Below are 21,780 nucleotides of genomic sequence, written 5' to 3'. Positions count from 1 at the left end.
GACGGGGAGCAGACACTGGAGGCCGACCGCGGGGCATGCGGCGGCGGAGAAGGGCGACCCCGGGCTCTGGTGGGGAACCCTCGGGTGACGTGGAGCGCTCGGACTGAGCAGAGACCCCCACCGGCTCGGACTGAGCGGGACCCCCTGGCTCGGAGCGCTCGGACTGAGCGGAGACCCCCATCGGCTCGGACTGAGCGGGACCCTCGTGCGCGGAGCGCTCGGACTGAGCGGAGACCCCCATCGGCTCGGACTGAGCGGAGACCCCCATCGGCTCGGACTGAGCGGAGACCCCCAACGGCTCGGCCTGAGCGGGACCCTCAGGCTCGGAGCGCTCGGACTGAGCGGAGACCCCCAACGGCTCGGACTGAGCGGGACCCTCAGGCTCGGAGCGCTCGGACTGAGCGGAACCCCCTGGCGGCTCGGACTGAGCTGAGCCCTTGGGCTGAACGGGGCCTACATGGTGAGGCTCCGGATGCGCAGGCTGGGACTGCGGAACAGGGCACACTGCTGCTTTATTGAGCAGCAGGGGCCGCTCGGGGAATAGCCAAGGTGCAGGGGACTGCATGGGAGCTGACGCTATGGGCTGCGTGGAAGCAGGCCGGGAGACGACTGGCTGCGTGGAAGCAGGCCGGGAGACGACTGGCTGCGTGGAAGCAGGCCGGGAGACGACTGGCTGCGTGGAAGCAGGCCGGGAGACGACTGGCTGCGTGGAAGCAGGCCGGGAGACGACTGGCTGCGTGGAAGCAGGCCGGGAGACGACTGGCTGCGTGGAAGCAGGCCGGGAGACGACTGGCTGCGTGGAAGCAGGCCGGGAGACGACTGGCTGCGTGGAAGCAGGCCGGGAGACGACTGGCTGCGTGGAAGCAGACTGCGAGCTAGGGAGAGCAGACTGCGAGCTAGGGAGAGCAGACTGCGAGCTAGAGCATGCCGACTGCGTGGAACCCGACTGAGAGCTAGGGAGAGCAGACTGCGAGCTAGGGAGAGCAGACTGCAAGCTAGGGAGAGCAGACTGCAAGCTAGGGAGAGCAGACTGCAAGCTAGGGAGATCTGGCTGCGTGGAAACTGACCGAGAGCTAGGGAGATCTGGCTGCGTGGAAACTGACAGAGAGCTAGGGAGATCTGGCTGCGTGGAAACTGACCGAGAGCTAGGGAGATCTGGCTGCGTGGAAACTGACCGAGAGCTAGGGAGATCTGGCTGCGTGGAAACTGACCGAGAGCTAGGGAAATCTGGCTGCGTGGAAACTGACCGAGAGCTAGGGAGATCTGGCTGCGTGGAAGCTGACCGAGAGCTAGGGAGATCTGGCTGCGTGGAAGCTGACTGAACGCTACGGGGAGCAGTCTGCGTGGAGACTGACTGAGAGCTAGGAAGAGCTGACACTGGGCAAGCTGTCATTACTGGAGCTACCGAGGGAGCCGGAGCTGAGGGAACTGCGACTAAAGATGGAAAAACTGCAGATGAAGAGACCAAAACCGAACTGACTGAAGGGTCCAAGGGGATTACGGAGCTAACTGACGTTAAAACGGAGGGAGCAGACTGAGAGGGCACAGAAACAGCTGACACCGGGGACCGAGGAAGAGCTACTGGGGCTGACTGAGACTGGAGTGGACAGGGAGCGACAGGAGCTGGGGCTGACTGAAGGCGAGGGGAAGCGACTGGAGCTGGGGCTGACTGAAGGCGAGGGGGAGCGACTGGAGCTAGAGCTGACTGAAGGCGAGGGGGAGCGACTGGAGCTAGAGCTGACTGAAGGCGAGGGGGAGCGACTGGAGCTAGAGCTGACTGAAGGCGAGGGGGAGCGACTGGAGCTAGAGCTGACTGAGACCCTGCTGCTGCAGCTAACACAGAAAACCGATGCGAAGGCTTGGACCTGGTTGCCCCCACCCGCGGAACAGGAACGGGTGCAGAGGTCAGCCCGTCCGTGGCTGCCCCCACCCGCGGAACAGGTACGGGTGCAGAGGTCAGCCCGTCCGTGGCTGCCCCCACCCGCGGAACAGGTACGGGTGCAGAGGTCAGCCCGTCCGTGGCTGCCCCCACCCGCGGAACAGGTACGGGTGCAGAGGTCAGCTCGTCCGTGGCTGCCCCCACCCGCGGAACAGGTACGGGTGCAGAGGTCAGCCCGTCCGTGGCTGCCCCCACCCGCGGAACAGGTACGGGTGCAGAGGTCAGCCCGTCCGTGGCTGCCCCCACCCGCGGAACAGGTACGGGTGCAGAGGTCAGCCCGTCCGTGGCTGCCCCCACCCGCGGAACAGGTACGGGTGCAGGGGGAGCTGGAGCCAAGGGAGCGGGAGCAGGGTGAGCAGAGGGAGCTGGAGCTACAGCTGACTGGGAACACTGCGACTGAGGAGGAGCTGGAGCTACAGCTGACTGGGAACACTGCGACTGAGGAGGAGCTGGAGCTACAGCTGACTGGGAACACTGCGACTGAGAGCTAGGGAGAGCTGCGGCTGACTGGGAAGGCTGAGACTGAGCTGGCACGACAGCTGTCTGGGGAAACTGAGAATGAGCTGGCGCTACAGCTGACTGAGGCGAGAGTGACCGTCTCCGCGGCGTTATACCGCTCTGCTCCCGCGGCGATTCTCTCTGATGCTGCCGGGAGCTTGGTCTTCCTCCGTCAGCAGCAGGCAGTGGTGACGCGGAAGTGGTGGGAGGCCAGGGACCCCTGTGACCCAGGAATCGGAAAAATGACTCCTCTGGAGTCATTCCGGGCGCTGGCTCCAGAAAAACGTCTCTCCGCTTCCTCCGGTATCTCGTCCTCCGTGGCTGCGGCGACTGCTGAGGACAGGAGGGGCCAGCGAGCGGAGTGACAGGTGAGGGAGCGGCCGGCGCCAAAAACAGTCCGCCCACGCGGCAGACCTGCGGTTTAGGCGGGGGCGGTGAGCGGCGTCGCCGGGGACCGTTCAAAAAAGCTGGTCCCCCCAGCGCCAGGCGAGTGCCATTGTAGCGGCCGGAGCTTGCAGGGTCTTTAGTAAGGTCGCGTCGTTCTGTCATGGCCGGGGAGGAAATGGACGAGGAATGGCTGACACGAAGGACTCCAGAAGTCAGCGTAACATAAAAGGGATTTATTTCAACGGGGGAAACACAAATACAAAAACCTTGGAAGGGAGGCACAGGGAGACGAAGGGCAGGCACAGGGAACACAGGAACATGCGGGCACAAAACATCAACGACGCGACAGAGAACAAAACAAAACTGAGGGCTTAAGTACACACTGGGTAATCAGGGCAAGAGGAAACAGCAGGGAACAACAGGTGAGGCAAATGAAACTAATTACACAGGGGAAGCAAAGCTGAACACAAAGCACAGGAAAACCAGACTGTCAAAATAAACAGGAAGTGACAAACCAAGAAACATACTGACTAAACACGGGGAACAGGCACAGACTCAGGACAGAGACGCAGACATATCACAACACTAGGAAATAAACTAACACAAAACGCTGGGCCAACGGCCCAGGACATGACAGTGTCAGGCTTGTCAGAGAAACTCAGAAGAATTTTCTCCAAGCATGACATCTCAGTATACTTCAAACCAAGTCACACCCTAAGACAAAAACTGGTTCATCCCAAGGACAAACCTGCCAAACACAAGATCAGCGATGTAGTGTATGCTGTTCAGTGCAGTGAAGAGTGCTCGGACCTCTACATTGGTGAAACCAAACAGCCTCTTCACAAACGAATGGCACAACATAGAAGAGCCACCTCGACAGGACAAGATTCAGCAGTACATCTGCATCTGAAGGAAAAAGGGCACTCTTTTGAGGATGCCAATGTTCACATTTTGGACAGGGAAAACAGATGGTTTGAAAGAGGAGTGAAAGAAGCCATCTATGTCCACTGTGAACAACCATCATTGAACAGAGGAGGTGGATTACGTCACCAACTTTCCCCCGCTTACAGTGCTGTCCTGAGCTCCCTTCCCAGACGTCTCAACCCCCATTCACACCTTTGTTCCAGTGACCTCAATAGGCTACAGGAAACAATGGAGCGGAGTCCTAAATTGGTTTCAACTGAAACCACTGATTAAATATGACCCACGCCCCCTTCACACCTGGGCACATGTGTTCACGCACATGATCAATAGAGGGTCATAACCACCTCCAGAGGAATACGCCCACATGGGTTTAAATACCTGGGTCTCTCCACCATTTGGTTGAGAACTGAAGAAGCCTTTCGGATGAGAGGTGAGCGCTGTTTACCGGGGCCATTACTTATAGCCATATTAAATTATCTCACGGGCCCGCGGGCCTGGAGTTTCACACATGTGCTCTAATCTCTGTAATAAAATCTTATGGTCAACAGTACTGAATGCTGCACTGAGGTCTAGCAGGATGAGCACAGAGATGAGGCCACTGGCAGAGGCCATGGGACCTGGACTATAGGCCAGAATCACAGGTCCATCCCACAAGCTTACTTCTAAAAAAAAAAAAACAAAAAAAAAAACTTGATGTCTTCTCTACTGACAGTGTGCAGTAAATGTGGTGCCTTGAGGTGACTGTTTGTTATGATTTGGTGCTATACAAGTAAAACAGAATTGAATCGAATTGAAATTGAATTTTCTCCTGGTACCTACTTACACTTATTTTCTTTGTATGACTCAGGCAGTTTCTGACATCTTTCTATATAGTCTTCATTTTGGCCTGATGTTTCAGGTGTATAAGCAAAGCCCAACAGCAGATCATGAATGTGAACAGAAAGTTAAATCTCACTAAGACGTTTGCTGTAGCTGTCCTTTGTCTTCACACAGCTGATGTTGTCAACTCCATCATATTGAAATGTGAATGCAAAAGGTAAAAGGTGGGATTCTGTGTGAAATGTGAAAAAAAGAAAAAGAAAACAATGCGATAATTTGCAAATCTCATTCACTTTTGAAACAGGACTCTTGTTCCATTCCTGTCTGATATAAGATTCTAGCTGCTCAACAGCCCTGGATCTTATTTGTGGTATTTTTCATTTAATGATGCTCCAAATGTTTTTAATTGGTGAAAGGTTTGGACTGCAGGCAGCCTAGTTCAGCACCCCAACTCTTCTGCTATGAAGTCATTCTGTTGTAATAGATGCAGTATGCAGGTTAGCGTTGTCATGCTGAAATATGTAAGGTCTTCCCTAAAAAAAGGCACTGTCTCTATAGGAGCAGATGTTGCTCAAAAACTGGTATATAACTTTAGCATTGATGGTGTTCAAGTTGCCAATTCCATAGGGACTGATACCCCCATGCTTCAGAGATGCAGGCTTTTGAATTGACTGCTGATAACAAGCCAGACGGCTAGAGGGACTTTTCTCTGTCGGCTTCCAGCTCTGGGGGAGCTGTTGCGGCTTCTCACCTTCACTATCAATTACGTTTCGTGATGCGTGCGCGAGCATCAGATGCTGTATTTTTTTTGTATGTGTTTTGTTTCAGCAGTTGGCAGTAATTTGTATTTTTGGTATATTTTAGTATTTGTCCTGTGTAACATTTTAACTAATAATTTTTACAGGCATTATTGTGCATCAGTTTGGGAAACAGCTGATTTTTGAAGTGTTCTTATACAAATACATAAATTTTCTTATTTTTCCCCCAGTTATAGTGGTATGTATAATAAAGCATTGGTCTCTTGTCTGACAAAGAACTCACTGCTGAAACCTCATCAATGAAACAAAAACAACAAGAAGCTTTATGTTTAACTTATCGCCGATGATGAAGCACATTCAAAGCACCTGTGTGTGAAACACACCTGCAAGATAAATCATCAAAAGGCACCCAGTGGACTAAGACTGGCAGCAACCTTTGAGCAACAAACGCTGCAATATACAGCATTCACTTTAATTATTAAGCTCCAAAGAACCTTAACGTGCTCCTCAAAACGACAGCTCAAGGATTTGCTCATTTCTTTATCTTTATTTTATACTGTTAATCAGCAAGGAACTTTGAATCATTAGAGTGTTTTATCAAATTACTGAGTCAACAGCTTGTACTGTGATTCAAAAATCATGCAATTATGAGAGATATTTCTCTCATAATTATCAGTTCTATTCCTTATTTGTTTTTTCAAAATTCAGGCTTTAATTTAGTCATGTTTTACATCACAGATGTAAAATGAAATATGTTTTTCCTGTTTTCTGAGGACAGTGGTGAACATTGTGTGAATGGCATTTGAAATACTCCTTACTCTTCACTGAAGGCTCTGAGAAACATCGTGTGGTCGCCGGCGTTTGTGTAACCAGTGCGACTCCAGTTTGGCACCTGCCCACTCGGTGGAGGAGAGGTGTGTTTCAGGGGTCGTCTAAGCGCCAATCCCACTTCGACCCATTATCAGCAGTATAAACTCGGTCACCTACAACATTTCCAAACACCTCGCCACCATCTTATCACCGCTTGTTGGCATCACACCCCACCACATTGAAAACTCTACAGATTTTACTAACAAGGTCCAGAATCTTGTACTGGATCCAGATGAAACCATGGTGTCCTTTGATGTGGTTTCACTTTTAACTTGCATACCCACAACTGAGGCAGTGGAGACCGTCAGAAGACGACTACAGGAAGACGATTCCTTACTGAACAGAACCAGCTTCACCCCAGATCAGATTTGTGCACTTTTAGATCTCTGCCTTACCACAACATATTTTAAATACAATGATGGATTCTACAGACAGAAGCATGGATGTGCCATGGGCTCCCCAGTGTCTCCCATTGTAGCCAACCTTTACATGGAGGAAGTGGAAAGTAAAGCTCTTGGTTCTTTCAAAGGGATGGCACCTAGCCACTGGTACAGATATGTAGATGGCACCTGGGTCAAAATCAAACCCCAAGAAGTAGAAGCCTTCACTCGTCACATTAACTCAGTGGATAAATACATACGTTTTACCAGGGAGGACACCAGAGATAACAAGTTACCATTCCTGGACTGTGCGGTGCTTATCGAGGAAGATGGAAGCCTCAACATTGAAGTTTACCGGAAGCCCACACACACAGACCAGTATCTCCTCTTTGACTCCCACCACCCTCTGGAACACAAACTTGGGGTGATCAGGACCCTACAACACCGTGCGGAAAGTGTTCCCTCTAAGGCAGAAGGGAAGCATAAGGAACACACACACACATTGAGAAAGCCCTCAAAACATGCGGTTACCCCAACTGGGCCTTCATCAAATCAGCTAAGATGCACAGGAATGAAGGCCAAACACAAACTACAGAGAATGGGAAGGACAAGAGGAACAACATTGTCATCCCATATGTGTCAGGCTTGTCAGAGAAACTCAGAAGAATTTTCTCCAAGCATGACATCTCAGTATACTTCAAACCAAGTCACACCCTAAGACAAAAACTGGTTCATCCCAAGGACAAACCTGCCAAACACAAGATCAGCGATGTAGTGTATGCTGTTCAGTGCAGTGAAGAGTGCTCGGACCTCTACATTGGTGAAACCAAACAGCCTCTTCACAAACGAATGGCACAACATAGAAGAGCCACCTCGACAGGACAAGATTCAGCAGTACATCTGCATCTGAAGGAAAAAGGGCACTCTTTTGAGGATGCCAATGTTCACATTTTGGACAGGGAAAACAGATGGTTTGAAAGAGGAGTGAAAGAAGCCATCTATGTCCACTGTGAACAACCATCATTGAACAGAGGAGGTGGATTACGTCACCAACTTTCCCCCGCTTACAGTGCTGTCCTGAGCTCCCTTCCCAGACGTCTCAACCCCCATTCACACCTTTGTTCCAGTGACCTCAATAGGCTACAGGAAACAATGGAGCGGAGTCCTAAATTGGTTTCAACTGAAACCACTGATTAAATATGACCCACGCCCCCTTCACACCTGGGCACATGTGTTCACGCACATGATCAATAGAGGGTCATAACCACCTCCAGAGGAATACGCCCACATGGGTTTAAATACCTGGGTCTCTCCACCATTTGGTTGAGAACTGAAGAAGCCTTTCGGATGAGAGGTGAGCGCTGTTTACCGGGGCCATTACTTATAGCCATATTAAATTATCTCACGGGCCCGCGGGCCTTGAGTTTCACACATGTGCTCTAATCTCTGTAATAAAATCTTATGGTCAACAGTACTGAATGCTGCACTGAGGTCTAGCAGGATGAGCACAGAGATGAGGCCACTGTCAGAGGCCATGGGACCTGGACTATAGGCCAGAATCACAGGTCCATCCCACAAGCTTACTTCTAAAAAAAAAAAACAAAAAAAAAAACTTGATGTCTTCTCTACTGACAGTGTGCAGTAAATGTGGTGCCTTGAGGTGACTGTTTGTTATGATTTGGTGCTATACAAGTAAAACAGAATTGAATCGAATTGAAATTGAATTTTCTCCTGGTACCTACTTACACTTATTTTCTTTGTATGACTCAGGCAGTTTCTGACATCTTTCTATATAGTCTTCATTTTGGCCTGATGTTTCAGGTGTATAAGCAAAGCCCAACAGCAGATCATGAATGTGAACAGAAAGTTAAATCTCACTAAGACGTTTGCTGTAGCTGTCCTTTGTCTTCACACAGCTGATGTTGTCAACTCCATCATATTGAAATGTGAATGCAAAAGGTAAAAGGTGGGATTCTGTGTGAAATGTGAAAAAAAGAAAAAGAAAACAATGCGATAATTTGCAAATCTCATTCACTTTTGAAACAGGACTCTTGTTCCATTCCTGTCTGATATAAGATTCTAGCTGCTCAACAGCCCTGGATCTTATTTGTGGTATTTTTCATTTAATGATGCTCCAAATGTTTTTAATTGGTGAAAGGTTTGGACTGCAGGCAGCCTAGTTCAGCACCCCAACTCTTCTGCTATGAAGTCATTCTGTTGTAATAGATGCAGTATGCAGGTTAGCGTTGTCATGCTGAAATATGTAAGGTCTTCCCTAAAAAAAGGCACTGTCTCTATAGGAGCAGATGTTGCTCAAAAACTGGTATATAACTTTAGCATTGATGGTGTTCAAGTTGCCAATTCCATAGGGACTGATACCCCCATGCTTCAGAGATGCAGGCTTTTGAATTGACTGCTGATAACAAGCCAGACGGCTAGAGGGACTTTTCTCTGTCGGCTTCCAGCTCTGGGGGAGCTGTTGCGGCTTCTCACCTTCACTATCAATTACGTTTCGTGATGCGTGCGCGAGCATCAGATGCTGTATTTTTTTTGTATGTGTTTTGTTTCAGCAGTTGGCAGTAATTTGTATTTTTGGTATATTTTAGTATTTGTCCTGTGTAACATTTTAACTAATAATTTTTACAGGCATTATTGTGCATCAGTTTGGGAAACAGCTGATTTTTGAAGTGTTCTTATACAAATACATAAATTTTCTTATTTTTCCCCCAGTTATAGTGGTATGTATAATAAAGCATTGGTCTCTTGTCTGACAAAGAACTCACTGCTGAAAACCTCATCAATGAAACAAAAACAACAAGAAGCTTTATGTTTAACTTATCGCCGATGATGAAGCACATTCAAAGCACCTGTGTGTGAAACACACCTGCAAGATAAATCATCAAAAGGCACCCAGTGGACTAAGACTGGCAGCAACCTTTGAGCAACAAACGCTGCAATATACAGCATTCACTTTAATTATTAAGCTCCAAAGAACCTTAACGTGCTCCTCAAAACGACAGCTCAAGGATTTGCTCATTTCTTTATCTTTATTTTATACTGTTAATCAGCAAGGAACTTTGAATCATTAGAGTGTTTTATCAAATTACTGAGTCAACAGCTTGTACTGTGATTCAAAAATCATGCAATTATGAGAGATATTTCTCTCATAATTATCAGTTCTATTCCTTATTTGTTTTTTCAAATTCAGGCTTTAATTTAGTCATGTTTTACATCACAGATGTAAAATGAAATATGTTTTTCCTGTTTTCTGAGGACAGTGGTGAACATTGTGTGAATGGCATTTGAAATACTCCTTACTCTTCACTGAAGGCTCTGAGAAACATCGTGTGGTCGCCGGCGTTTGTGTAACCAGTGCGACTCCAGTTTGGCACCTGCCCACTCGGTGGAGGAGAGGTGTGTTTCAGGGGTCGTCTAAGCGCCAATCCCACTTCGACCCATTATCAGCAGTATAAACTCGGTCACCTACAACATTTCCAAACACCTCGCCACCATCTTATCACCGCTTGTTGGCATCACACCCCACCACATTGAAAACTCTACAGATTTTACTAACAAGGTCCAGAATCTTGTACTGGATCCAGATGAAACCATGGTGTCCTTTGATGTGGTTTCACTTTTAACTTGCATACCCCCAACTGAGGCAGTGGAGACCGTCAGAAGACGCCTACAGGAAGACGATTCCTTACTGAACAGAACCAGCTTCACCCCAGATCAGATTTGTGCACTTTTAGATCTCTGCCTTACCACAACATATTTTAAATACAATGATGGATTCTACAGACAGAAGCATGGATGTGCCATGGGCTCCCCAGTGTCTCCCATTGTAGCCAACCTTTACATGGAGGAAGTGGAAAGTAAAGCTCTTGGTTCTTTCAAAGGGATGGCACCTAGCCACTGGTACAGATATGTAGATGACACCTGGGTCAAAATCAAAACCCAAGAAGTAGAAGCCTTCACTCGTCACATTAACTCAGTGGATAAATACATACGTTTTACCAGGGAGGACACCAGAGATAACAAGTTACCATTCCTGGACTGTGCGGTGCTTATCGAGGAAGATGGAAGCCTCAACATTGAAGTTTACCGGAAGCCCACACACACAGACCAGTATCTCCTCTTTGACTCCCACCACCCTCTGGAACACAAACTTGGGGTGATCAGGACCCTACAACACCGTGCGGAAAGTGTTCCCTCTAAGGCAGAAGGGAAGCATAAGGAACACACACACACATTGAGAAAGCCCTCAAAACATGCGGTTACCCCAACTGGGCCTTCATCAAATCAGCTAAGATGCACAGGAATGAAGGCCAAACACAAACTACAGAGAATGGGAAGGACAAGAGGAACAACATTGTCATCCCATATGTGTCAGGCTTGTCAGAGAAACTCAGAAGAATTTTCTCCAAGCATGACATCTCAGTATACTTCAAACCAAGTCACACCCTAAGACAAAAACTGGTTCATCCCAAGGACAAACCTGCCAAACACAAGATCAGCGATGTAGTGTATGCTGTTCAGTGCAGTGAAGAGTGCTCGGACCTCTACATTGGTGAAACCAAACAGCCTCTTCACAAACGAATGGCACAACATAGAAGAGCCACCTCGACAGGACAAGATTCAGCAGTACATCTGCATCTGAAGGAAAAAGGGCACTCTTTTGAGGATGCCAATGTTCACATTTTGGACAGGGAAAACAGATGGTTTGAAAGAGGAGTGAAAGAAGCCATCTATGTCCACTGTGAACAACCATCATTGAACAGAGGAGGTGGATTACGTCACCAACTTTCCCCCGCTTACAGTGCTGTCCTGAGCTCCCTTCCCAGACGTCTCAACCCCCATTCACACCTTTGTTCCAGTGACCTCAATAGGCTACAGGAAACAATGGAGCGGAGTCCTAAATTGGTTTCAACTGAAACCACTGATTAAATATGACCCACGCCCCCTTCACACCTGGGCACATGTGTTCACGCACATGATCAATAGAGGGTCATAACCACCTCCAGAGGAATACGCCCACATGGGTTTAAATACCTGGGTCTCTCCACCATTTGGTTGAGAACTGAAGAAGCCTTTCGGATGAGAGGTGAAACGTCTTCAAGAAACAAAAAGAAGTCCAGTCGCCTTTTTTCAAGCTCCAGAGAATTAAAGGACGGATACCATGAAAGTGACAGATTAGGAAGAGACAGCAAGTTATTACTATTTAAAGGCACCAACTAGCACAACCTCTAAAACATGGCTTCCAAACATGGCTGAAGGGGTTTTCTCCTATTTCTTTATTACTTTTTAAATTTTCATTTATCAGCTGTTATAAATACAGATCCCGATAGACTGGAAATAACTAATAATGACCGATAATATTGTCTCACCAGTAAAAAGGTTGAGGTCTATATGAAACATATCTGTGTAGGTATTTGAAGAGTCAGTGTACCACCTTGATGATCTGGCCTTCCTTGAATGGCAGCTCCTCGTCAGCAGCGTCAGGATTAGGAGCCATGGACAGGGGGTCATAGTCAAATAGAGCCACAAACACACGGGCATGTTCACATGGGAGATAACACATGAAATGCCCCAGCAGCTCCTGGCAACATAGATATCAGGGACAGTGAGAGGGAAAGGATGAACCTGATATCAGTTCCTCATGCTTCTCATGGATCACCGTGTTAAATGTTACAATGGCAGATTGTAAGTCTAAATAATGGCTCGGAGATGTTGCAACAACTTCCCACTAAGCAACTGAAATATGCCATTTGGGAGGTGTAAAATGTGCTTCAACGGTCTGAAGTAATGAATGTGCACCTGAAGGTTTTAGAACAGGCAGGAAACAACACAGTGTGTGAATAGAACAAATGGGGGGGGGGAGACAAAATAAAGACAGAATTAGTTATTTGTGGCTGTGTGGTAAGACATGCAGTCTCATTCCGTGAGGAGGAAATGGCATGCTCTGAACAGGAATCTGTCACAGCTTTAAGATGGAGCAATAGCTTGTAAAGTGGACACAGAGATTTAATATGGAAAACATTTAACCAAAAAAAAGAAAGTATTAGACATTGTCAGTGATACAGGTGAGGGTGATGGAAACTTCTGCCTGGACGAATGTTCATGAATGTTTCAAAAAGCCAAAAAAATTGAACAATGTGAAGCTGAGTGAGTAGAAAAATCAACCACTTTGAACATACGAAAACATACGCGCACTCCTCCTGCGTGTTCACGGAAAACAATCGGAAGAATATCTGATGATTTGCCTTTACTGTAACTGTTCCCTTTACACTATCCAATCAAGATGTTTATAGAGACGTGTAAAGAGAATGAAAAATGCGCAACAGTGATTTACAAATAGATGTGATGACAAAAAGGAGATGAAGCATTGGTGTATGTACAGAGGTAATACACCAGCATACACCCCTCATCAACACCACATTACTGTGTAGGTTTAACTGGACAAAATCAGCGGTACCAAACTTGTAGTGGTTCTCTACTAAATTCCATTTGCAGTTTCACTATAATACAAAGAACAGATGAGCTGCTACAGTACAGGTAGCGCTTTTTGGCTGATGTTTTGGTCACAGAAGGTTGGTGGTGCTTTCACACTCGTGGTAACATGAGACGGACTCTGCAACCCACACAAGTGGCTCAGGTAGTGCAGCTCATCCAGGATGGCACATCAATGCGAGCTGTGGCAAGAAGGTTTGCTGTGCCTGTCAGCGTAGTGTCCAGAGGCTGGAGGCGCTACCAGGAGACAGGCCAGTACACCAGGTGATGTGGAGGAGGCTGTAGGAGGGCAACAACCCAGCAGCAGGACCGCTACCTCCGCCTTTGTGCAAGGAGGAACAGGGGGAGCACTGCCAGAGCCCTGCAAAATGACCTCCTGCAGGCCACAAATGTACATGTGTCTGCACAAACGGTTAGAAACCAACTGCATGAGGATGGTACGAGGGCCCGACGTCCACAGATGGGGGTTGTGCTCACAGCTCAACACCGTGCAGGACGCTTGGCATTTGCCAGAGAACACCAGGATTGGCAAATTTGCCACTGGCGCTTTGTGCTCTTCACAGATGAAAGCAAGTTCACACTGAGCACATGTGACAGACGTGACAGAGTCTGGAGACACAGTGGAGAGCGATCTGCTTCCTGCAACATCCTTCAGCATGACCGGTTTGGCAGTGGGTCAGTAATGGTGTGGGGTGGATTTCTTTGGAGGGCCGCACAGCCCTCCATGTGCTCGCCAGAGGTAGCATGACTGCCATTAGGTACCGAGATGAGATCCTCAGACCCCTTGTGAGACCATATGCTGGTGCGGTTGGCCCCGGGTTCCTCCTAATGCAGGACAATGCTAGACCTCATGTGGCTGGAGTGTGTCAGCAGTTCCTGCAAGATGAAGGCATTGAAGCTATAGACTAGCACGTCCGTTCCCCAGAACTGAATCCGATTGAGCACATCTGGGACATCATGTCTCGCTCCATCCACCAACGTCACGTTGCACCACAGACTGTCCAGGAGTTGGCGGATGCTTTAGTCCAGGTCTGGGAGGAGATCCCTCAGGAGACCATCCGCCACCTCATCAGGAGCATGCCCAGGCGTCGTAGGGAGGTCATACAGGCACGTGGAGGCCACACACAATACTGAGCCTCATTTTGACTTGTTTTAAGGTCATTACATCAAAGTTGGATCAGTCTGTAGTGTGTTTTTCCACTTTGATTTTGTGTGTGACTCCAAATCCAGGCCTCCATTGGTTAATAAATTTGATTTCCATTGATGATTTTTGTGTGATTTTGTTGTCAGCACATTCAACTTTGTACAGAACAAAGTATTCAATGAGAATATTTCATTCATTCAGATCTTCTCTTCCTGCTCTTGTCGGAGACGGTCGCACTATCTCTCTCTCCCTGCCCTCCCCATCTCTCCGCTTGCTGCTTGCTGTGAGAGCGTCTTTTACACACTGTCCGAATAAGAACAAGATTGAAACATGGATCTGGCAAACTGGGCATTCTCCATCATTGATCGAATTTTTTCCACTATGAGATCCGGGACAGGGGAGCCTGCGTGTCCGAGTGGAACTGACCCGGTTGGATACGTCATCGACTCTTGGAGCTCGTGGAGACCTGTGTGCTTCTCGGCCCTTGGAGTGGAAGACGTGGAAGACGCCTACATATTCGGCTTTTTGGTAGCAGTATCTTCTCTGTTTGGGCTCGGTGGATACCTGCTTTACTGGCAAATTAAGAAAATCTGGACGGCGGTTCGACATCTGCAGAGGCTGCCGATCCAGGTGGAAGGGCTGAGCAGAGCCGCACAAACTCAGACTCAAAGCCTGGTGGACCTGAGCCGCAAGATTAGCGAGCTCGCAGGCGAGAGGGGTTAGATCAGGAGATATAGTTCGGTTCTGCACAGTGAGGACGGCAATCAACTAATTTGGAATATTGGATTTTTGAATGGTTTCCCAGTAAGACTGAAGGCTGTTGGAAAAACAAGCAGCCTGTTCCAAAACAACTTCTGTTATCAGGAATTCGGCTCCCCTGCCGGCCTTGGGTTGGCAACCATATCTCTCTCCAGGGCACTGTGTGCGGCTGCTCTCCCCCCCACTCCGCGTTGTGATTTGTGAAGCTGGGTCTGGTGTATCACGGCCGCTGATGAAATTCCACCACTATCAGCAAACTGTTTTGGCTGGAACCTGGCATCTGGCTCCACAATGCCCCCACCTCTCGTCTCCTTCTGCATCCCCTCCCGCCCTGACCTCACCTACCGCCGCTGTCCTTGCTTTACATGTGCAAATGCTTTGCTAAGGTGGTTTTTTTGGACCCTGGTATAGTGCTCTTTTTGAGCACTGTACCAGATGACTTTTTTTTTTAACCTAACTTCCCCATGATGTGTTGTTTTCTCCTCCTGCCAAAGGTAGCGCCGTAAGAAACGGCTGCATGACCCAAGGACACATATCCCCCTATGTGTGTTGTGTTTGTGTATTTGGATGGTGTTCTGTAACTGCAATTTCCAATGTGTGAACTTGTTCACCCACATGGCAATAAAACTTCATTCATTCATTCATTCATTCATTCATTCATTCATTCATCTAGGATGTGTTATTTGAGTGTTCCCTTTATTTTTTTGAGCAGTGTATATGCAGCCATTCCCATATACTCAGCCTGGAAAGAATTAAGCAGGGGTGGAGGAGCAGGTTAGGGTGGGGAGGCTAATTCAGCTAACGCAACTAACAGGCATGGATGTTTAGCCAGGCAAAGCCAGGATAGGCCTGGTTATAGAGTTTGTGAAAGATAGCAGTTATCTCCAGAGGTGGAAGACTCCTCCCTTCCCATATCCTTATTTCTCCCCACCTTCCTCTGTCCTCCCCTGGGCCACTGTAGACTGAAGGCGTGCAGTTAAGTATGTACCTTAAGAGTGTTGTGAGAGTTGATACTGTGTCTGCGGCCCTCCTCCAGCTGCATCTCAGAGTAAAGATCTTCCTCGTCCTCCTCCAGTATGTCAGACAGGTCAGATCCTCGGCTGCTCTCTGTGTAGTACTCGTCGCTGTGGTTGTAGTGGTAATGATGGTGCTTAGAAAGATTATTTGGTAGAGATTAATATATTTAAAAAATTCTGTATTTATATAATTTTTAACAACACTTTTTTTGTGTTGCAATATGTGGCAACAGTGACCCTTTTCATCTCTATTATCTAACCAATTTTCAATATATTTATTCTAAAAAATGTGCAGGCTGCAAATTCTGCCCATTATTTCCAATTATGTGGTACTCAAAGTTTTGCAACTTGGTGAAAATTTGTCTATGCCTACACCACATGTACTAACCTACAGAAAATTACATTTTACACTTAATGGGGTAACACTTTTTCTTCTTCGCTTAAGAACTTTTTAATTAAAAAAAAAAAAAAGGAAGTACACTCACAGACCACTTAATTAGTTATACCTGTTCAAAAGCTTGTTAACACACTCACTGTATTTAATCAGCCAGCCACACTGGAGCAACTCGATGCATTTAGGCATGGTCAAGATGACCTGTTGAAGTTCAAATCGAGCATCAGAATGAGGAAGAAAGGTGATTTAAGTGTCTTTCAATGCAACATGGTTTTTGGTGCCAGGGGGGAGGCTGGTTTGAATATTTTGGGATGTGGTGGAATGGGAGATTCACACCATGAAGATGCAAATCTGCTATCAGTCAATATGAACCAAAATATCTGAGGAATGTTTCCAGCAACTTGCTGAATCTATACTACGAAGAATTAAAGGGGGTCCAACCTGATACTGACAAAATGTACCTAATAAAGGGTCGAGTGAGTGTATATACAATTCTACAAACTGTAAATCTGCAGTACAGATCATAATATACACATTAAGATAAGACACATTTTGACCCATAATTGATTTGATCCAGTTAACTGATTCTCCTGACAGGCTGAGCACAGCTTGTGTTTTCTGTAAAGTACCTGTCTGCCTAACTCTGAGCCTCTGCGGAATTCATCCACCGAGGCACCTCTCCTCCTTGCATGGGGTGAGTCGTAGCCATCCTCCTCCTCATCAGAGTTGACAGGATGCAAGACATTACCTCGCTCACTGAAGATATTCCTTTTCTCAACCTGACAGGAGAAATGTCCAATTTTCAGATTGAAAAAGAGAGAAGAATAACCAAGGGGATGAAAATGATGAACAAGATACTTACTATCACTTCATTTTCAGAATAATGTAGCTTGAAAATATTTGCACAAATCTAACAATTTTCTTGAAAGCACTGCCTGTTTTGTTGGTTTATAAAGCATATCAGATCATCCTAAAAGATATTAACATTAACTTAATGAAAACGACAGCTTTCTTGGCTGAGAGCTCTCATGTGATACTGTTTTAGAATGAAATCCTCACACACCCGGTTACCCTCAGCAAACACTCTCTGGGCAGCTTCCCTGGCCATGGCCTTAGCGATACTGTTGGGGATGGGGACTCCCTGAGGCTGCGGCAGGATCCTCTGAGGAGAAGGAGATCACTGTGGCTGGAAGGGCGGTGGCTCCAGGTTGGGACCTCGCATGGGAGGCAGCAGAGATGGGGAGTGTTCCCAGGGCTGGGGTGGCCACAGGCCTACCTCGTGCTCTTTGGTTTCTGGCTCTCTGGCACTTACTAATGGTTTGGACTTGGGCATGGAGTGGCGTTGAAAATGAGGCTGCGAATGGGGAGGAGGGGGGCGGATGGGCTGCGAGTGCGGCTGCGCGTGGGGCAGTGTGTGGGGCTGGGGTCGAGGCAGAGGCAGAGGCTGCACCTGGGGCTGAGGGTGGTTTGGGGGATACGTTGATGGGTAAGGAGGGTGGGTCTGTGAGTGTAGTGGGTGGGGCATAGGATGGGAAGGTGCAGTGGTTCTGTGGGAAAGGCGTGGAGAGCCCAGGAGATTGTGCAGAATGATGGCCACAGGCGAGTCCTGGGACTCTCCTTGTGTTGATAACGTCCGCTCTGGTGACATGAGAGGACAGAGGTGGTGCAGTTGCTCCAGCAATCTCTCGTGTAGGCTGGGGGAGGTTGGTTAGCAGCGATGCTCGTTTTCCAGGGTCAGAGTAAGGTGGAGGTGAAGCTGCGGAGGATTCTCCCCGGGTCTGATACTGGATAACATGGTGTTGATTGTGATGGTCTGTTGTGTTGCTTCGGCCTCTGAGTTCGGGGAGGAGGTTGATCCAGGTCCGGGCCTACCCTGCTTTTGACACACTGAGACACTTGATTAGCAACATTTCTTGACCCTGCCTGTCCACACTTTCTCTCCGTGAGTTTTGCTTCATCCAGCCACAAAAAAAATGCTTTCCAGTCTGCATGAAAAGGAACAAACTTCTTTTTTCTTTCCTCTTCAATTGATTGACTTTTTCTCTGTCTTCACTTTCCCTTTTTTCGAGTGATTGTTTTAGTGCATTTAATACCAATATAAATTGCACAAATCCTTCAGGTACTAATAACCATGCATGGGAAGTGCAATCTAAAACTTGACTTTTCGAGCCTTCTTTGCTGCAAAATCATCAATTACATCATCATATGAAATCTGTTGTGCAACTGTATGATTGATGCTGATGATGGCAAGTCCAGAGAGACGCTCCTGTGACATAGTGGACCTCAAGTATGTTTTAATAAGCTTCAGCTTGGAAAACCTCCTCTCTGCTTCAGCTACTGTCACTGGAAGGGTCAAACCAATCCTGACTGCCAGTTCTTTTCTACATTTTCATGGAGTTGAGGTGCTCTGAGAGGTGAGCAAAGAACTTGCGTGTTTCCAATCTGTCAGGCCTGAGCTTGTCAAGTTTAATTGTCCTCTTAGAAAAGACTTTGCAGCAGAAGCAGAAACGGCTGTCGTTTTTCTCTGAATAGACTAACCAGCTTCTGGGAGTCTTTTCACCATTAACCAATGTCTTCTTGAAATACTGGTGATGGCAACTTCTTCCATTCAACTCATTCCTGGGGAAAACAAAGTCAGCAGGTACCTCACTTGGTCCTCTGCAAACCAGCTGTGTCCGAATTCTGTCAGTCAGAACTGAAGGCCAATTAGCAGGGTCAATAGACAGAAGCTCATCCTCAGGGACAGGATTTGGTGGGATTTCAGGCTGAGGCATTTCTAATAAAGAGAAAATGGTATTGTCATTAGTACATGTTATTTACAGCATTTATAGTGTTTATAAAAGTAAAAATTTATGCAAAAACACACACACACCTAAGGAGTACTGCAAGGAACACGCGGCTGAGACGGTAGATGGCTCCAGGACCATCCCTGAAGAGGCCTGTGTGGCTGCTGAGGTAGATGGCCCCTCATCAGACTCCAGGACCATGTCTGTGGCTGCTGTGGAAGTATCTGACTCCTCATTTTGGACAGTGGCTGATCCAGCTCCAAAATATTTCAGAAGTGCCCCTGAATTTACAATTAAGATAATATTATAAGTTAGATGACACTTACATCACACATGCATCAGTTACCCTATTAAAATGACCATGATGCACTTTATTAACATTTGTTAACATCCTATTAACTAAGCACAACACACAACAATTATTTTAAAAGATATATGACATGTAGCTTACAAAATGCTATGTCAATGTATATTATAAGCAATAAAAACAAATCCAGTCTGGACATATGTGTGGATTTGCACTTGCTGTGTTGCAAACACAAACCAGACTAAGTTGTCTGGGTGAAATTAGTTGCATGACATGATGCCTCAATTCTAATTCTAATTCAGCAAAACTAAAAACCAAATACAGTCGCCCTCTGTGACTAATTAGCAACATATTAGCAAGAGGCTAATAAATAGCCTATCGCCTAATGTCAATCACGTCACTCACAGAAATCTGCATACCTTTATGCTTTGCCGGTTTCTCCTCTTCTTCTTTTCTTCTTTTTCTAAACTGTGCACCTGATGGCTCCTTTGGTCTTTTACCTTGATCCATATTACCTTTCGATAACAGTCCCTTCACCCGTCAATCAACCAGAATCACGTGACGTAAACAAATTCACGTAGCCTATGACTTTTATTTAAAATTTTTTTTTTTTTTTTTTTTACATTTTTCACATAGCTAACCCAATTAATTACATGAAGGTATGTGGGTCTATGTTAATTTTAGGAATGAAATACAATTTATTTTAAAGCAGTTTGTGTTGCGTGGCCTGGGATCAGTCTATCCCCTCGCCTCGCCCCCCTCCTCCGTGCCTCCTCTTGCACACGCAACCTGTATGACTCTCACTCCGCAGCAGGTTGACGTGACAGTGAGGGCGCCCACCCCACTAATCTGACATGGAAATGAGCGGTAGTCTAACCCTAACCCTCTACCTAACCCCCAAAACTGGTGAGTTTGGTTTTGATTTTTTTTTTTTTTTGACGGCGCTCGTGCGCCCTCAAATAGATTGCGCCCTGGGCAGTCGCCCACATTGCCCAGAGCAAAAACCGGCCCTGCTTGGAATCGTTAGTCTGCTTGCTTAATGATTCCGCTCATCGATGAGGACGCATTTGCGTGATTACATCGCACACGCGCCTTATTTGTTTCGGAATATATCCAACAGCCTCAAGACAGAAGCGTCAAGACAAAAAGCATTACAAAATTATGTTCACAGTTTTTCAACAACAGCAGCAGCAGCTGTTTTACTTGCAGTCTGTGCACACGCAGCAAGCGCAAAAAAGGCTGAGCCGTTACCGATGAGCTGGGATGGAGCGAAAGGAAACGTTTTTCTGGCGTTCAAAGCAGCAGTGCTTTTTCCTGTAACCACCGTTAAAACCTTTACTTTGAAACAGCTGGAGGTCCTTCATCAATCACCTGATCAGTAAGTGAAGAACAGAGAACTTTGTAGCTGCTGCACCCACCACTGTTTGTTTCACACAGTTTAAAAAATACAGATGAATTGTTAATTCGGCCTACAGGTCGGCCTACAGGATGGAGGTCAAACGTCTGGCGTCCTGGTGCAGCCACAATAACCTGGTACTGAACGCCCAGAAGACAGTGGAGATTATAGTGGACTTTAGGAAGCACACAGCCCCTCTACCCTCCATTATCCTGACTGACACCCCCATCACCACAGTGGACTCTTCTCGCTTCCTGGGAACTACCATCACCCAGGACCTCAAGTGGGAGCCCACCATCACCTCTGTCATCAAAAAGGCCCAGCAGAGGATGTACTTCCTGCGGCAGTTGAAGAAATTCAACTTGCCAGCAAGGACCATGGTGCAGTTCTATACTGCCATCATTGAGTCCATCCTCACCTCCTCCATCACTGTGTGGTACGCTGGAGCCACCACTAGGGACAAACAGAGACTACAGCGCGTTGTGCACTCTGCTGAGAAGGTGATTGGCTGTAACCTCCCATCTCTCCAGGACCTGTACACCTCCAGGACACTGGGGCGTGCAGGTCGGATCACAGCCGACCACTCTCACCCTGGGCACAGACTTTTTGACCCTCTCCCCTCAGGCAGGAGGCTACGGTCCATACGGACCAGAACCTCCCGCCATAAGAACAGTTTCTTCCCCCCTGCTGTTGGACTCATGAACAATTACCCTAAGACTGTTACCACCACCCTCCACAAACGCTGATGACCTTATGTCTATGCACCTGTCTGACTGCACTGATGTACATATTAGTGGAATATAGTCTACATTCTTTTATCTTTTAATTAGTCTCTGCACTGTATATTTTGTAATTTTGTAATATTGTGCTATAGTTATAGCTCTAATATCTCT

The 21,780-nt window shown here is 47.2% G+C and overlaps 1 long non-coding RNA gene across 1 annotated transcript; it reads right to left on the bottom strand.

Moving 5' to 3' along the window:
• Positions 1–11,971: 11,971 nt before the first annotated feature.
• Positions 11,972–20,043, bottom strand: LOC115786282 (uncharacterized). The gene is made up of 4 exons (XR_004020407.1): positions 19,911–20,043; positions 17,028–17,177; positions 15,977–16,138; positions 11,972–12,174 (listed from the first exon to the last, which is right to left on the bottom strand). It is a non-coding gene; the product is annotated as an uncharacterized LOC115786282 (long non-coding RNA).
• Between the last annotated feature and the right edge of the window lie 1,737 nt (positions 20,044–21,780).

This window comes from Archocentrus centrarchus, chromosome 9 (assembly GCF_007364275.1).
Source record: "Archocentrus centrarchus isolate MPI-CPG fArcCen1 chromosome 9, fArcCen1, whole genome shotgun sequence".
Classification (NCBI taxonomy): domain Eukaryota; kingdom Metazoa; phylum Chordata; class Actinopteri; order Cichliformes; family Cichlidae; genus Archocentrus; species Archocentrus centrarchus.
This window is presented reverse-complemented; position numbering and strand designations above follow the sequence as displayed.